The sequence below is a fragment of the Phoca vitulina genome, unplaced genomic scaffold (assembly GCF_004348235.1).
Source record: "Phoca vitulina isolate PV1807 unplaced genomic scaffold, GSC_HSeal_1.0 scaffold20, whole genome shotgun sequence".
NCBI lineage: Eukaryota > Metazoa > Chordata > Mammalia > Carnivora > Phocidae > Phoca > Phoca vitulina.
In genome coordinates this window covers 31,886,915-31,901,768 of record NW_022589723.1, presented here as the reverse complement: position 1 = coordinate 31,901,768, position 14,854 = coordinate 31,886,915, and the positions used below count along the sequence as shown (strand labels likewise).

At 51.9% G+C, this 14,854-nt stretch overlaps 1 protein-coding gene across 1 annotated transcript in view; it reads left to right on the top strand.

The window, feature by feature from the left end:
• The window catches only part of MEGF11 (multiple EGF like domains 11), a 345,128-nt gene that overhangs the window by 78,449 nt on the left and 251,825 nt on the right, over window positions 1-14,854 (top strand). The window lies entirely within an intron of this gene.

Genomic DNA, 14,854 nt, shown 5'->3' with positions numbered 1-14,854 from the left:
CTGCTGATATAAATCTGGGTGTTGTCACTGTCCTGACAGCGTGTAAAGCCTGCGATGGCCCGGATCGCCCAGGGAGTGGATATAGGTAGATGCGGACGGACTTCATGGCATTCTCGTGCTCCGCCAGCCAGGGCCACCGCTCACACCTGAAGTGGTTTCGCCGAGGGCGCTGTCCTGGGTCCCAGCCACGCCTCTCCCCCGGCCGCAGGAGTCTGTGGTGGCCATTCCTGCGCAGAGCTGAGCCTGGGCCAGGTGTCTCTGGCCTGGCAGGATGTGGAGGGTGCAGGGAGGGAGAGGGAGACCACTCCTTTGGGCTTCTGAGTCCTTCCCTACACTCTGGGATTATTGCAGCATCCAGAGGGGACCTGGGAGCTTTTCTTCCTGCCTTTCCCCATAAGTCCCCCTCTGCTCAGCCTGGGAGATAGGGGACCCAGAGAGAGGCAAAAGGAAGGGCGACAGAGAAGCAGAGACTGAGAAGGGCAGGGGGAAGCCCCAACAGGGCTGCCAAGGGACCAGGGCCTAGGCCCAACTGGAGAGAGCTGCGGAGGCCAGGGGTCATAGGACAGGGAGGGCGAAGGAAGGACAGAAAGAGAGGGTTTGAAAAAAAAAAAAAGTTCCTTTCTCTCTCTGGTGCTGGTGTTGGTGACTCGTTCCCTTTTCCTGCCTGGGAAGTAAACACCATCTCTAATCTCCTAAAGTAAAGTGGCCTGAAGATTTTCGACAAGGTCAGTTGCCCTGTGGATACCCACCTCATGCCAGGAACTTGACCTACTCTCTCAACCTCACACTACCTTCAGACCAGAAGATCAGGAGGTTTATAGAATCTGCTCAAGACCCCGGGGATTTTGGGTGGTGGGGGTGGGATTCGGCCAGATAGCTAAGTCGGGCCCCTGAGCAATCCCGCTCCACTTTGTGTTTATTTCCCTCAGCACCTAAGCCCACATGCTTGGAAAATTATGATTTAAAAAAAGATTGTTTTTTTTTTTTTTAAAGATTTTATTTATTTATTTGAGAGAGAATGAGAGACAGAGAGCATGAGAGGGAGGAGGGTCAGAGGGAGAAGCAGACTCCCCGCTGAGCAGGGAGCCCGATGCGGGACTCGATCTCGGGACTCCAGGATCATGACCTGAGCCGAAGGCAGTCGCTTAACCAACTGAGCCACCCAGGCGCCCGAAAAAAGATTGTTTCTAAAGCGCTGTGAGGGGAAGGCCCCAGGGGTTACCCTAGTCTGAGAGGATGAGTCCACACACACGCAGAGAAGGTGACCAGCTCTCCCAAGTCTCCCGGCCAGTTGGTGCCCGAGTTCAGGAAGGAAAGCAGGAAAGCTTGCTGGGGCTCTGCCGTACCTCCTGCCCCAGCCCCTCTCCCCGGGGGGTGCCGGGTGTTAGCAGCTGCCATTACCTGCCTGGGACCCGCAAACAGATGGCCCTGAGTTCCTGGGACAGTTCCAATTCCAAATGTTCTCTCTGGTTGTCAGACAGATGTACTGCTTTTTAGTTCAGAAATTATGGAGCACCTTATGCATGGCTATAAATCCTGTCCGCTCTTATAGGTTCTGTCCCAGAAAGGTGTGGCCCCTAGAAAGGCAGGATGGTACTTTTTTTTTTTTTTTTTTTTTGGTGGGAGGGGAGAGGCCGAGGGAGAGAGAGAATCTTAAGCAGAATCCACATCCAGCATGGAGCCCAACTCAGGGCTCGATCTCACAACCCTGAGATCCTGACCTGAGCTGAAATCAAGAGTCAGACGCTTAACTAAGCCACCAGGTGCCCCAGGCAAGATGGTAATTTGTAAAGGCTGGTTGAGAACTGGGATTGGGGTCTGAATGGACTCTGGAAGGGCCAATCTATAGAAGTTACCCTCTGTCCAAAACTGCACAAGGCCTACAGGAGATGTGTCAGACCTGGTGAGAAAGATCCAGTGGGTCAGAAGTTATTGTCCCCATCTTACAAGCGTGGAAAATATGGCTCAGAGAAAAGCTGTACTTGCCCAGGGCCTTTGGCAAGTCTGGGATGAAGCTAGAACTTGAACCCAGCTCCCCTAACTCTTGGTTTAGTGTTCTCGCCACTACCCCATCCTCCCGAAGAAAGACCTTTCACGTAGGTCCGGTAGGACTGCCATATACAGCCACCCAAGCTGTGCACTGCATAATTCCATTCACACTGGCAGTGATATGACAGACTTGTGTGGTGCAGCAGTTCTGGGTTCAGCTCTGGGTTGGCTCTTCTCTGTCTATTGCGCTTCCACCTTCAGTCCTTCCTGGCACTACAAGAGAAGACACAAGAAGGGTGTCCATTCAGAAGTAGGTGTGATGGCTCCACCTGGGTATTTCTAGCCTTGTTCAGGCCACCCTCGGCCCCCTACCCATCTAACAGCCCTGCTCCTAGGTATATAGTCCTGTCTCATCTGCTCTTTCAGCACCATTTGCTTAGGGGTGGGACTGGGGGGAGATGGGTTTGGGGACTCTGGTGGGGGATGAGTCCAGGTGAAGGCCATATTTCGGGCTGCTTTCTCTTTACTCTCCCACATCCCCCACATGCATCCCTGGGATGAAAACTGTGGCACGAGCTTTCTTAAATACGACACATCTGTTCCTCCCGTGTGGGGTTGGGTGGGGGGGAGAATTTATAGGTGAGAAACCAGCAGACTGATCTTCCCTCTGCTCCAGTGGTCAGGCTGTCGCTGACTGATGCCCCGTGTACCGCACTGCCTGGATGGCTCCTTTTTATGGGCTCCGCCCGCCTTCCCATAACTCAGGAGGGCGGCTGTAAATCCTCAGGGGTGGCTGAGCAATCCTCTATTAGGACAGCCACCTGGAGTTCCTGGCAAGTCCCTCTAGCCAGCAACACATCTCACTGTCAGAGCAGTTGTGAGCGGAGGGGATGTGCCCAGGACAGGGAGCCAGGAGATCCGGCCAGCTCCGAAGCTCCAGGCTGGCAGGGGCCTGGAAAGGTCACCTGGTGCAAGTGTTCAGCCTATGCATTCCCTCTGCTGATGGGGAACTCACTGCCTCCCAGCCCATCCATCTTTGGAGAGCCGCTCCATTTCAGTTGATGAGCTTCTCTTCAGCTGGAATCCATCTTCTGAGGGTTTCCAGCTTATTTCTCTTCCTTGGGACCAAACAGAAGGAATCTGAAGATGGAGTGATGGCTCTGTTTAACTTCTCTGCTGGCTTCAGAACCAGTTCATTCAATTCTTACTGCAACAAAAAAAAATCAATTTTTTATCACATAACATGTTACAGTTGCTTAGAATTAAAGCAGGGTGGAACAAGCCTGGATGGGTGGGCAGAGGGCTCTAGATTTTTCTTTCCCCTGCTCCCCGACACGATGTGACAGTTACTGCAAAGATGGATGGCTACAGGTTCTGGCATCCGTGCCTCAACGTTCCCTCTGTTCTAGCCTTTGTCCAACCTAGTGTTTTTCCAACTGTAGCAGGTGTAAGCATTATGTGCCAGTGGTCTATTTTATACCCCGCTCCACGGGTGCTTTAAGAGATTTGCAAGGGTCATTTTGACTCTATGCAATGTTTCCCTTACATGATGACTTTTGAACTTAACCCCCACCCAAGAAGTGGCTCGATCATGTTTCTTTCTTTTTTTTCATTTCCTTTCCTTTAAACACTTTTTTCCCTTTATTTCCTTTCCTACCGAGGCAGAACTTACCAGCAGTGAAGTGTATAAATCTTAAGCGCACAGCTCAATGAACTTTTACAAATGGATACACCTAGGTGGTTCCCACACTGCTCAAGATAGAGAATACTTTGCTCACCCTGGATGGTTCTGCATGCTCCTTCTCAGTCCATGCCGTCTCCCCTCCCAGAGGTGACGGTCGTCGCTTCTTCTTGACCCTCGTATAAATGGAATCATGCGGGAAGTGCTCTGTGTCTGCTTCTTGTGCTCTGCAAAACACCGCATTGCCTTGTGGGGCTGTAGTTCTTTGTACGGTGCTGCGTAGTATTCCTGAAGCTACCGCTCAATATTATTTAAAGACAGTGATTATAGGCCATTTTCCCCTTTTAAAAAATATTTGATATATTTGAGAGAAAGAGAGCACGAGCGGGGTGAGGGGCAGAGGGAGAAGCAGGCTCCCCATTGAACAGGAAGCCCGATGCAGGACTCGATCCCAGGACTCCAGGATCATGACCTGAGCCAAAGGCAGATGCTTAACAGACTGAGCCACCCAGGCGCCCCTCATTCTCCCTTTTTTAAGTCTAAATAATTTTTTATTTGTAGTAAACTAGGCATTACATACAATTTACTATCTTCCATTATTAAGTGTACAGTGTTCAGTGGCAGGAAGTACATTGACGTTTAACCATCACCGCCGCCAGGCTGTTCTCTTTTTACAAACTGTCTGGTTATCTTTTGGTCCCTCCTCTGGTCTCCAGCCTTACTTCTCAGCACGGTCCATCCTGATTCCTGGTCTTTGTTCCCCCAGCACCCTGTTTGTTCCACACTCATCATGATGTGGTTCTGTGTTTTCCACATTGCTGGTAGCCAGCCAGGAGTGGGTCATTGAATCAATTCAGTGGATGCCAACTCACCTTCTAAAAATAGGAAAATAGAGGGGCGCCTGGGTGGCTCAGTCGGTTAAGCATCTGCCTCTGCCTTCGGCTCAGGTCATGATCCTGGGGTCCTGGGATCGAGCCCCGCATCGGGCTCCCTGCTCAGTGGGGAGTCTGCTTCTCCCTCTCCCTCCTGTCCCTCCTCCTGCTTTTGCTCTTTTGCTCATGCTCTCTCTTAAATAAAAAAATAAAATCTTAAAAAAAAATAAAAATAGGAAAATAGAAAATATTCGATCACCCCATGCGTAGTAAAGGTAAATAGAGCTGTGTGGAGCCTTTGTTTTACACATATATGCTTATACGTATTTGTGTCCAGTGGTTCATGGTGTCAAGTGGACTGCTTTTTGTGGGTTGTTTTCTGAAGCGTGGAAGCCGCTGGTTTGGTGGGCTGTGAGGCATTGCCGTATTCCACAACCAGCAACAGTGATCGCCCGTGATAGGTGCTCACCAAATGTCTGTAGGAGAAGGGATGCATGTCCATCTGAGCGTCCACTCCTCCAGCTCCCTAGGTCTTTCTGCAGAGAGGGCATCTCAGGGCTCCTGGGCCTGGCTTCACACCCCCGGGCAGATTCCAGTTTGTGTGTCTTTTTGGCTCGGACTCTGGCTTCCGGTGGCGTTTGGTCTGATGCAGGGAGGGAGGGGCTGGCACGCTCATTTAAAACATGTCCATTAAGAAGTACTTGGAGATCATGTTATTAGCTTTTCAAGCAAACACATCCTTCTGTTGAATTTCCCACCATGCTCCTGGGCTTCCTTTGCTCACGTGACTGCCATGGGTTTCCCCATCTAGAGCTGTGCTGTTGATATTTTATTTTTTATTTTTATTTTTTTTTAAAGATTTTATTTATTTATTTGAGAGAGAGAGAGAGCATGAGGGGGGGAGGGTCAGAGGGAGAAGCAGACTCCTCCCAGAGCAAGGAGCCCGATGCGGGACTCGATCCCGGGACTCCAGGATCGTGACCTGAGCCGAAGGCAGTCGCTTAACCAACTGAGCCACCCAGGCGCCCCTGTGCTGTTGATATTTTAGATCAAAAGTGAAGCCCCTTATATTTATCCCTGTTATGTTTCATCTTCTCCCATCCCGTTCATTGCTCCAGCCTGTCAAGAGCTTTTGAGATCCTCATCCCGCTCCGTCAGCTTCCATATGACTCAAGGATCTCGTGAGCCTGGGCTCTAGGTGGTTGTCCAAGTCATGGAGGAATAAGCTGAAGAGTCTAGCCCTCTGACCTCATGCTGTGAGCCTGCCTTCAGGAGGGAAGTGCTCTCCTGGTCAGCAAGCATTAGACTGCTCTTCCCTCTGCCTAGGACATTCCTCCTCTAGCACCTGCATGGCTGGCCCCCTCGCCTCCCCCAAGCCTATACTCAAATATCACCTGTTCAGTGAGGTCTTCCAGACCACTCTGCTTCAAGTGTAACCTGTCTCCCAGTTCTGACATTCCATACCCCCTTCCTTGCTTTAGTTTTTGCCATAGTGCTTATCGCCACACAACACGTATATCACTTATTTATTTTCTTAATCCTCTCTGTCTCCCCACTAGAGTACAGGCGCTTCTAGGACAGGAGTGTGTGTGTATGTGTGTATGTGTGTGTGTCCCTTTAGTGTCTGGGCAGTACCTGGTATGTAGTAGGCCCTCAACAAATACTTGTTGAATGAATGAATGAACGAATGGCATCAGTAATTACACCCACCAATTAGAGTATTTTAAATAAATAGAGGTATTTATTTCTCATATAACAAGTTTTCTGGAGGTTCAGTATCTGCTGCTGGCAAAGGGGGTCCACAGGGAGAACTAGGCTTTATCCACTTTGACTACCACTACTCCTTTGCATGTTGGCGTGTAGCCTCATGGCTCCAAAGTGGCTGCTGCACCCTCAGGCATCTTATCCATGTTCCAGTCAGGAAGTGGGGAGAGAGGGAAGGCTTTTCCTCAGGAGGTTTTGTCCTTTTATTTAGAACAGAGAGTTGTCCTAGCTGACTTCTCGATACACTTTATTACCAAACAGTGCCATGTGCCTACTCTTACACCAATCACTAGCCAAGGGGGATGAGACCACCAGTCTTAACTCATCCCTTGGGGTTGGTGCTCCTCCTGAGGTGTAAGGGTCTCCATCTATCATATAAGCCAGTTGGAGTTCAATTAGCAAAGAAGAAAGGGGAGAGGGAATGACCATATCATGAGAGAGATTGAACATCTTTCAGATTTGTTGTGCTGATTTGCCTTTTCCTAATCCAGAAGAATTGCGGTTAGTCTGACCTGCAAGGAGCCGGCGTCAGGCCATGGTGTCCACTGTGTCCTCTCCTAGAGCCTCTCTGGCCTCCCTTGACTAACCCTCTGGAACCCAGCCCAGCTGAGACTCTGGTAATCCTTCCCACCAAAACTCTCCCCATCTTCTCAGAACCTTGCTTCCCCCAAAGGATCCCATAGGGTACGATCACACCAAGACCCATGTCCCAAGGTCTGTCCTTGTGATCTGGTGAGAGTGTCACTGTGTCCCCTATGGCAGCCGGGGCTCAGGCCTGAATCTTCCCCTTCATCCTCCTGTGTACTGTGAGGTCACTGAGGGTCCAGCTGTATGGGGGATGGTGGCTGGGTGGTTGTGTAGAAGGTGTATCTAGAGTGACCACAGTTCTGGGCCAAGTCAGGGTGCTGAATAACCTGGAAGGATTTCCCCTCCAAACTCCAAGTAATGGGATGCCTGGATGGCTTAGTCGGTTAAGCATCTGCCTTCGGCTCAGGTCATGATCTCAGGGTCCTGGGATTGATTCCCACATCGGGCTCCCTGCTCAGCAGGATCCTGCTTCTCCCTCTGCCTGCCGCTCCCCCTGCTTGTGCTCTCTCTTTCTCCCTCTCTCTGACAAATAAATAAATAAAATCTTTAAAAACAAAAAAAACCCTCCCAACCTCCAAGTAATGGATTCAAAGCATTTACATGGGGCCCCAGACCTTAGGACTGGAGATCGGTCATTCATTCTAGGGGGTTCTTGGTCTTTCTCTGGGCTCTGGGGCTCCTGGGCACAGCTCTGGGGAGAGGATGGGAAGAAAAGTATTTCAGGATGGGCACCATGGATGCCGGCGCAGTCTGGCATCGGCCATCAGGTGGAAGACAGGATCCACTGGGCATTGTGTGAGTCTCTGATGCACCAGCTCCCTGCTGTCCCCTTTACTGCCATTTCAATGCTGATGCTCTCCCAGGCTCCTTGCTATATATATATATATATATATATATATATATATATATATATATCTCCACTCATCTATCAGTGGACACTTAGGTGTTTCCATGTGTCAGCTATTGTAAATAATGCTGCAATGAACATGGGGTGCAGTTACCTCTTCATGGTAGTGGTTTTATTTTCTTTGGATAAATACCCACAAGTGGAATTGCTAGATCGTATGGTAATTCTGTTTTTAATTTTTTGAGGAATCTCCATACTGTTTCCCGCAGTGGCTGCACCAATTTACATTCCCACCAGCAGCGCATGAGGGATCCCCCTTTCTCTACATCTTCGCCAGCACCTGTTAGCTCTTGTCTCTTTGATGCTAGCCGTTCTGACAGGTGTGAGGTGATAGCTGTGTGGTTGTGATTTCCATTTCCCTGATGATGAGTGATGGTGAGCAGCTTTTCATGTCTCTGTTGGCCATCTGGATGTCTTCTCTGGAAAAGGGTCCATGCTGGTCCTTTGCCCATTTATAATTGGATTATTTGTTCTTTTGCTATTGAGTTGTAGGAGTTCCTTATATATTTTGGATATTAACCCCTTATCAAATATATGGTTTGCAGTTTTTTTCTCCCATTCTGTTAGGAGAGATGCAATCTAGGCTCGTCTGAAAACGCAGAGTTCAGAAGCCACAGGGTGGAGGACTTAGAAATACTTAAGTTGAGGGGTGCCTGGGTGGCTCAGTCAGTTAAGCGACTGCCTTCGGCTCAGGTCATGATCCCAGGGTCCTGGGATCGAGCCCCACATCGGGCTCCCTGCTCCGCGGGAAGCCTGCTTCTCCCACTCCCACTCCCCCTGCTTGTGTTCCCTCTCTCGCTGTCTCTCTCTCTCTCTCTGTCAATTAAATAAATAAATAAAATCTTAAAAAATATAAAAAAGAAAGAAATACTTAAGTTGAACCTGGAGCTGGTTGTCTGGCCCGTTTTAAAATGTGGGTTCATGCCTGAGTGGGGGGCACTATAGAAATGGGCCTCTCCCTGAGAGAGCAGTTTCAGGCACCCAAGGTGAAGGAAATATTTGAGGAGCAGTGACCTTTCGCTGTTCACCTTATCAGAGCTGATGTGGCCCATGCTTCCCAAGCTTGGCTGCTTATTAGGACCCTGGAGAAACTTAAAAACAATCTGGCTTCCTGGGTTGCATCCTTAGAGATTCCCTTCAGTGGGGCCTGGTGGAGGCCCAGGAACCTGTGTCTTCTAGATCTCTTTTCTCCCATGCTACCCCAGGTGATTCTGATGTGCAGCCAGTTTTGGGACCCTGACCCAGAGGTGGGGTGCCAACGGCTCTCTGTGCCCCAGGCAAGCAGCTGTTGCTGGGACCTGGCACCTCCAAATTCTTTTCTCAGCCCAAGAGGCAAAGTGGGCGGGCTTTGAGGAAGCTGCTCTGAGGCTGGGTCCTGATGGTTCCATCTGCCCGGTAGGGGGGACTGTGTTTGTGTGAAGCCTGCCTTTGGAGAAGGAGAACTTGGAATGGTTGGCTGCGGTTAAACCAAATTTCCTTAGCTTCCACACGAAGCTTCTGACTATTGATGCTGCGAGGAACACGCATGGGGACCCCCACTCCGGACACGTGGATGTCCCCGATAGTCCTTCTGGTTCGGGGGCCGAAAACGAGGCAGGGCTTCAAAGAGACAATTTCAATATTTAGTCCCTCTTCTGGCCACGTATTTATCAAAAACGAATCTTGGGACTCTGCAGCCACATGCATTTCCAGCCCGGCTGCAAGTGGTTCACAGCAGCGAGCGTTTCCAGCGCCTCACCCAGGGAGCAGAATATTTCAGAGGGGCCGCGGCGGGAGGGGCATCTGGGGATTCATTTAAAATAAAATCCTATTCCCGTGTTCCCATTACCGCCTCGGAGGTTGCCGTGCATATACAACCTCACGCCCCTCTTTTCTTTAAAATAATAGAAAAAAAGTCCCATACTTCGCAGCAAAACTTTAACCTTCCCTTTAGAAATCGGTCCAAAAGGTCAGAGCTATGCTCCTGGACATTTCCTGGGCTCAGCTGGGAACTGATTAAAGCAGTCAGCCCCGGCTTCTCAGCTTTGTCAGAGACAACTCTCTAAATTCTTTGTTATTCACTTTGCTGTGTATTATAAATATATTTATCTTCCTCTGTCAGGCGTCTGCAGGACAGGTGCTAGGGGGCTGGGAGTCCTGCTTAAGGGCTTCCAACAATGTGTCCTCCCTGAGTGACATTAGTGCAGCTGATGGGGGCAAGGATGAGGAGGTTCCGGACCCAGGGCTGCCGTAGGGCGGGGGCTGGCGACGCTGGCGGGGCTAGAGAGAACAGCGGGCACAAAGCCTTGTGTGTAGAAGGTCCGCCCCCACCCCATCTCGGGGTTGATTTCCCATGATGCCCCTCTTGTAGCTCTGTGACACACACATGGATGTGAGGTGATGTTCATGGGGCAGGACACTTACGCTTCCTCACTCACTTTGACTAATTAAGGCAGAAGTTTTTGTTTGTTCGTTTTTTGTTTTCTCATTCAAGGGTTAATACCATTCTGCCAGAAGTGATCAGGAGAGGGGACAGTGGATAGGGTGGCTCCCTTGAGGAGTGAGGAGGTTGGGTGGCAGCGTTTGGCCGTGGAGATGTCATTATTTCTATAGCGATCCTTCGTCCCTGTAGGATGTGGGAAAGCCATATATGTTCTGATTCAGTGCTATTAGCACGTCTTCCATCCCAGATACTCCCCTCTAAAATCTGTGAGGAAGGTGTTGGCTTCATTTCTACGGATGGGGAGTCGTAAGCATTCAAGAAGTAAAAGGACTTTCCTACAGTCACGGGGTCTGGGAAGACTGGGGGTCTGGCTCAGGGTCTGGGCTTTCCCCGGACGTGTGGCATGGGAGCAAGGGACAGAGCCTAGAGGTGCAGGAGCTCATGCTGGAAGGCTCCCAAGGCCTCGTGGGAAGGGACGGGGCTGGAGCTTAGAGGGGTTTCGCACTGGCTCAGTGACCTTGGGCAAGTCATTTCCTCTTGCTGAGCTCTCTTCTCTGGGTGTACAGGGAAATGGACTGTGATGGTGATGTCCTCATAGCTTAGATACAACCCATGTCTGGGATGCCCTGATTTCGACAGAGGTGGGCTCAGGCTCAGGCCCTGGAGACTGTTATGGCCCACGGTGAGTTCCTTGGACCAGGGAAGACTTGAATTTCCTGTTTTATTTAATAGCAAGGGTTAATAAAGGCAGAGGGAATGAGAAGGGGACCGGGCTGGGGTGCACAGCTATAGAGGCCCAAAGACTCCCAACCAGAGGGGCTAGCAGGAGCCTTGACGCAGGAATCAGCATCTTCCTCCCCTCGGGGACCACGCTCTGCCCTGGCCTGACATAGGGAGAGGGGGCAGAGCCCAGGCCACCAACCATGTCTGTCTCTGCAAGGGACCTGGGACATGGAAGAGGAGGCTCACTGAAGGGGGCAAGAGGAACCAACGATTCACAAACTGCTGAGGAGAGCTTGCTGGCTGCTCTAATTTTGCGATTTGAAGCCCTATACTGAGGCTGCGCTGCTGAGAAAGAGACTGATGTTTGTCATGAACATTCCATGAAGTACTGTGGAACCAGCCTGTGGGAAGGTGCTGGGAGCTGCCAGAACATTCCACAAAGTACCCTGGAACCAGAATGTGGGAAGGGGCCGGGAGCTGCCAGAACATTCCACAGAGTACCATGGAACCAGCATGTGAGAAGGTGCTGGGAGCAGCCAGAATATTCCACAAAGTACCGTGGAACCAGCATGTGGGAAGGGGCCGGGAGCTGCCAGAACATTCCACAAACTACCGTGGAACCAGCGTGTGGGAAGGGGCCAGGAGTTGCCAGAACATTCCACAGAGTACCGTGGACCCAGCCTGTGAGAAGGTGCTGGGAGCAGTCAGAACATTCCACAAAGTCCCGTGGAACCAGCGTGTGGGAAGGGGCCGGGAGCTGCCAGAACATTCCACAAACTACCATGGAACCAGCGTGTGAGAAGGTGCTAGGAGCAGTCAGAGCATTCTGCAGAGTACCGTGGAACCAGCCAGAATATTCCACAAAGTACTGTGGAACCAGTGTGTGGGAAGGGGCTGGGAGCTGCCAGAACATTCCACAAACTACCGTGGAACCAGCATGTGGGAAGGGGCTGGGAGCTGCCAGAACATTCCACAAACTACTGTGGAACCAGCGTGTGGGAAGGGGCCGGGAGCTGCCAGAATATTCCACAAAGTACTGTGGAACCAGCGCGTGGGAAGGGGCCGGAGCTGCCAGAACATTCCACAAACTACTGTGGACCCAGCGTGTGGGAAGGGGCCGGGAGCTGCCAGAACATTCCGTGGAACCAGCGTGTGGGAAGGGGCCGGGAGCTGCCAGAACATTCCACAAACTACCGTGGAACCAGCGTGTGGGAAGGGGCCGGGAGCTGCCAGAACATTCCACAGAGTACCGTGGACCCAGCATGTGGGAAGGGGCCGGGAGCTGCCAGAACATTCCACAAAGTCCCGTGGAACCAGCATGTGGGAAGGGGCCGGGAGCTGCCAAAACATTCCACAAACTACCGTGGACCCAGCGTGTGAGAAGGTGCTGGGAGCAGTCAGAACATTCCACAAAGTCCCGTGGAACCAGCATGTGGGAAGGGGCCGGGAGCTGCCAGAACATTCCACAAACTACCGTGGAACCAGCGTGTGAGAAGGTGCTGGGAGCAGTCAGAGCATTCTGCAGAATACCATGGAACCAGCCAGAATATTCCACAAAGTACTGTGGAACTAGTGTGTGGGAAGGGGCTGGGAGCTGCCAGAACATTCCACAAACTACCGTGGAACCAGCATGTGGGAAGGGGCTGGGAGCTGCCAGAACATTCCACAAACTACTGTGGAACCAGTGTGTGGGAAGGGGCTGGGAGCTGCCAGAATATTCCACAAAGTACTGTGGAACCAGCGCGTGGGAAGGGGCCGGGAGCTGCCAGAACATTCCACAAACTACTGTGGACCCAGCGTGTGGGAAGGGGCCAGGAGCTGCCAGAACATTCCACAAAGTACCATGGAACCAGCGTGTGAGAAGGTGCTGGGAGCAGTCAGAGCATTCTGCAGAGTACCGTGGAACCAGCATGTGGGAAGGGGCCGGGAGCTGCCAGAATATTCCACAAAGTGCTGTGGAACCAGCGTGTGGGAAGGGGCCAGGAGCTGCCAGAACATTCCACAAACTACCGTGGACCCAGCGTGTGGGAAGGGGCCGGGAGCTGCCAGAACATTCCACAGAGTACCGTGGAACCAGCGTGTGGGACGGGGCCGGGAGCTGCCAGAACATTCCACAGAGTACCGTGGAACCAGCGTGTGGGAAGGGGCCAGGAGCTGCCAGAACATTCCACAGAGTACCGTGGAACCAGCATGTGGGAAGGGGCCAGGAGCTACCAGAACATTCCACAAAGTACCGTGGAACCAGCGTGTGGGAAGGGGCTGGGAGCAGTCAGAACATTCCACAAAGTACCGTGGAACCAGCCAGAACATTCCACAAAGTACCGTGGAACCAGAGTGTGGGAAGGGGCCAGGAGCTGCCAGAACATTCCACAAAGTCCCGTGGAACCAGCATGTGAGAAGGGGCCGGGAGCAGTCAGAGCATTCTGCAGAGTACCGTGGAACCAACATGTAGGAAGGGGCTGGGAGCGGTCAGAACTGGCAAAGGCATGGGAGTTTCTGGCCGTGGAGGTGCAGAGTCCAGGCTGCTGGGTCCCTCCCAGGGCTGCTGTGAAAAGATCCACATACTGGGCAGAGACGTGGTTCAGGGCCTCTGAGCACCCTTCTAAGCAGGAGACTCTGGGAGTCCAGGCCACATTTGCTGAGGGGACCAGATATGACCCAAATGCAGACATAGGCATTAAGACTCCTTGATGCATCAGCATTTCCTTCCCTGACTACTGCCCCAGCGGCTTCCACCAGGTGGGAAAAAGCAAGTCCTGGCTCAGTTGGTGGGGTCCACTCTGGGGCCCCATCACCCTTTCCCACCACTTGCTTGGAAGAGCTGCATTCACCATGAAAGCAAGTCATAGAGTCAAGGGCAAGAGTGGAAACAGGACGACCATGAGGAGGCTATTGCCAGGTGAGGGGTGATGAGAAGAATCAAGGGTGACTCCTAAGTAGGAGGGGCAGGCTTTCGGGGGGAGGTCAGATTGGGGCATGTTAAATTTGAGCCGTCAACTAGACATCCACATAGGGAGATTGAGTAGGAAGGTGGAAACACGTCTGGAATTCATGGGCACAGCCCAGGCTAAAATTAGAAATTTGGGAGTGATCTGTGTCTAATAGATCTTAAGGCCATGAGACGGGAGGAGATCAGCAAGGGTGTGAATATCTGACTCCTGGCCCTTAACCTCTGTTTGCATCACATCCTGAATTTGGGGGGTGGGGGGTGCCTTCTTCCAGGCTCATAAAGCCCTGTGTCTTAGGGTCTGCCCAGCCTTTTTCCTGCCCACTCCCCCTGTGCTCACCCCAAGGCAGATATGGGCAAATTCTTTAGCGAGGGGCTCTCCCTCCTGGTCCTGTGTCCGAGCCCTAACCCAGGAGGGTGGGCATCACTGCGCATGCTCCGCCCGCCTGGTTACTGCCCAGCACGGTGACCTGCGGGCCTGGGGCTTGGCTCTGGTGACAGAGCCAGACCCATGAGCACCGAGCGGGCCAGGGGCCCCTACAGGCCCTGCCCTCAAGTCCCAGAGTGACCTTGAGGAGCCTCAGTTTACACATCTGCCAAGCCAAGGTTTGGACAAGATCCTCTCAATGACCCTTTCCAGATCTAACATCCTGACTCTGTGAATCTAATTTGGCCCTCGGTTTCCCCCGAAGGGGATCTTGCTGGCTGTCAGAGAACTTGATGCTTCCCTGGGGAAAGACAGGGAGTTTCCGCTGGAGTAACCAGGGAAGGAAAGTGTGTGTGTGTGTGTGTGTGTGTGTGTGTGTGTGTGTGTGTAATGGTTGTTAAAATACTGCACTCCTTCCATACTGATTGGTAAATAGCTGAGCTGCTTCCCCAGGTCGCCCGAGGGCTGCCTCTCTGCCACCCCATCCTCTCCCCTGGGATCCACCCCCACTGAGACCACACCAAGATCCATCAA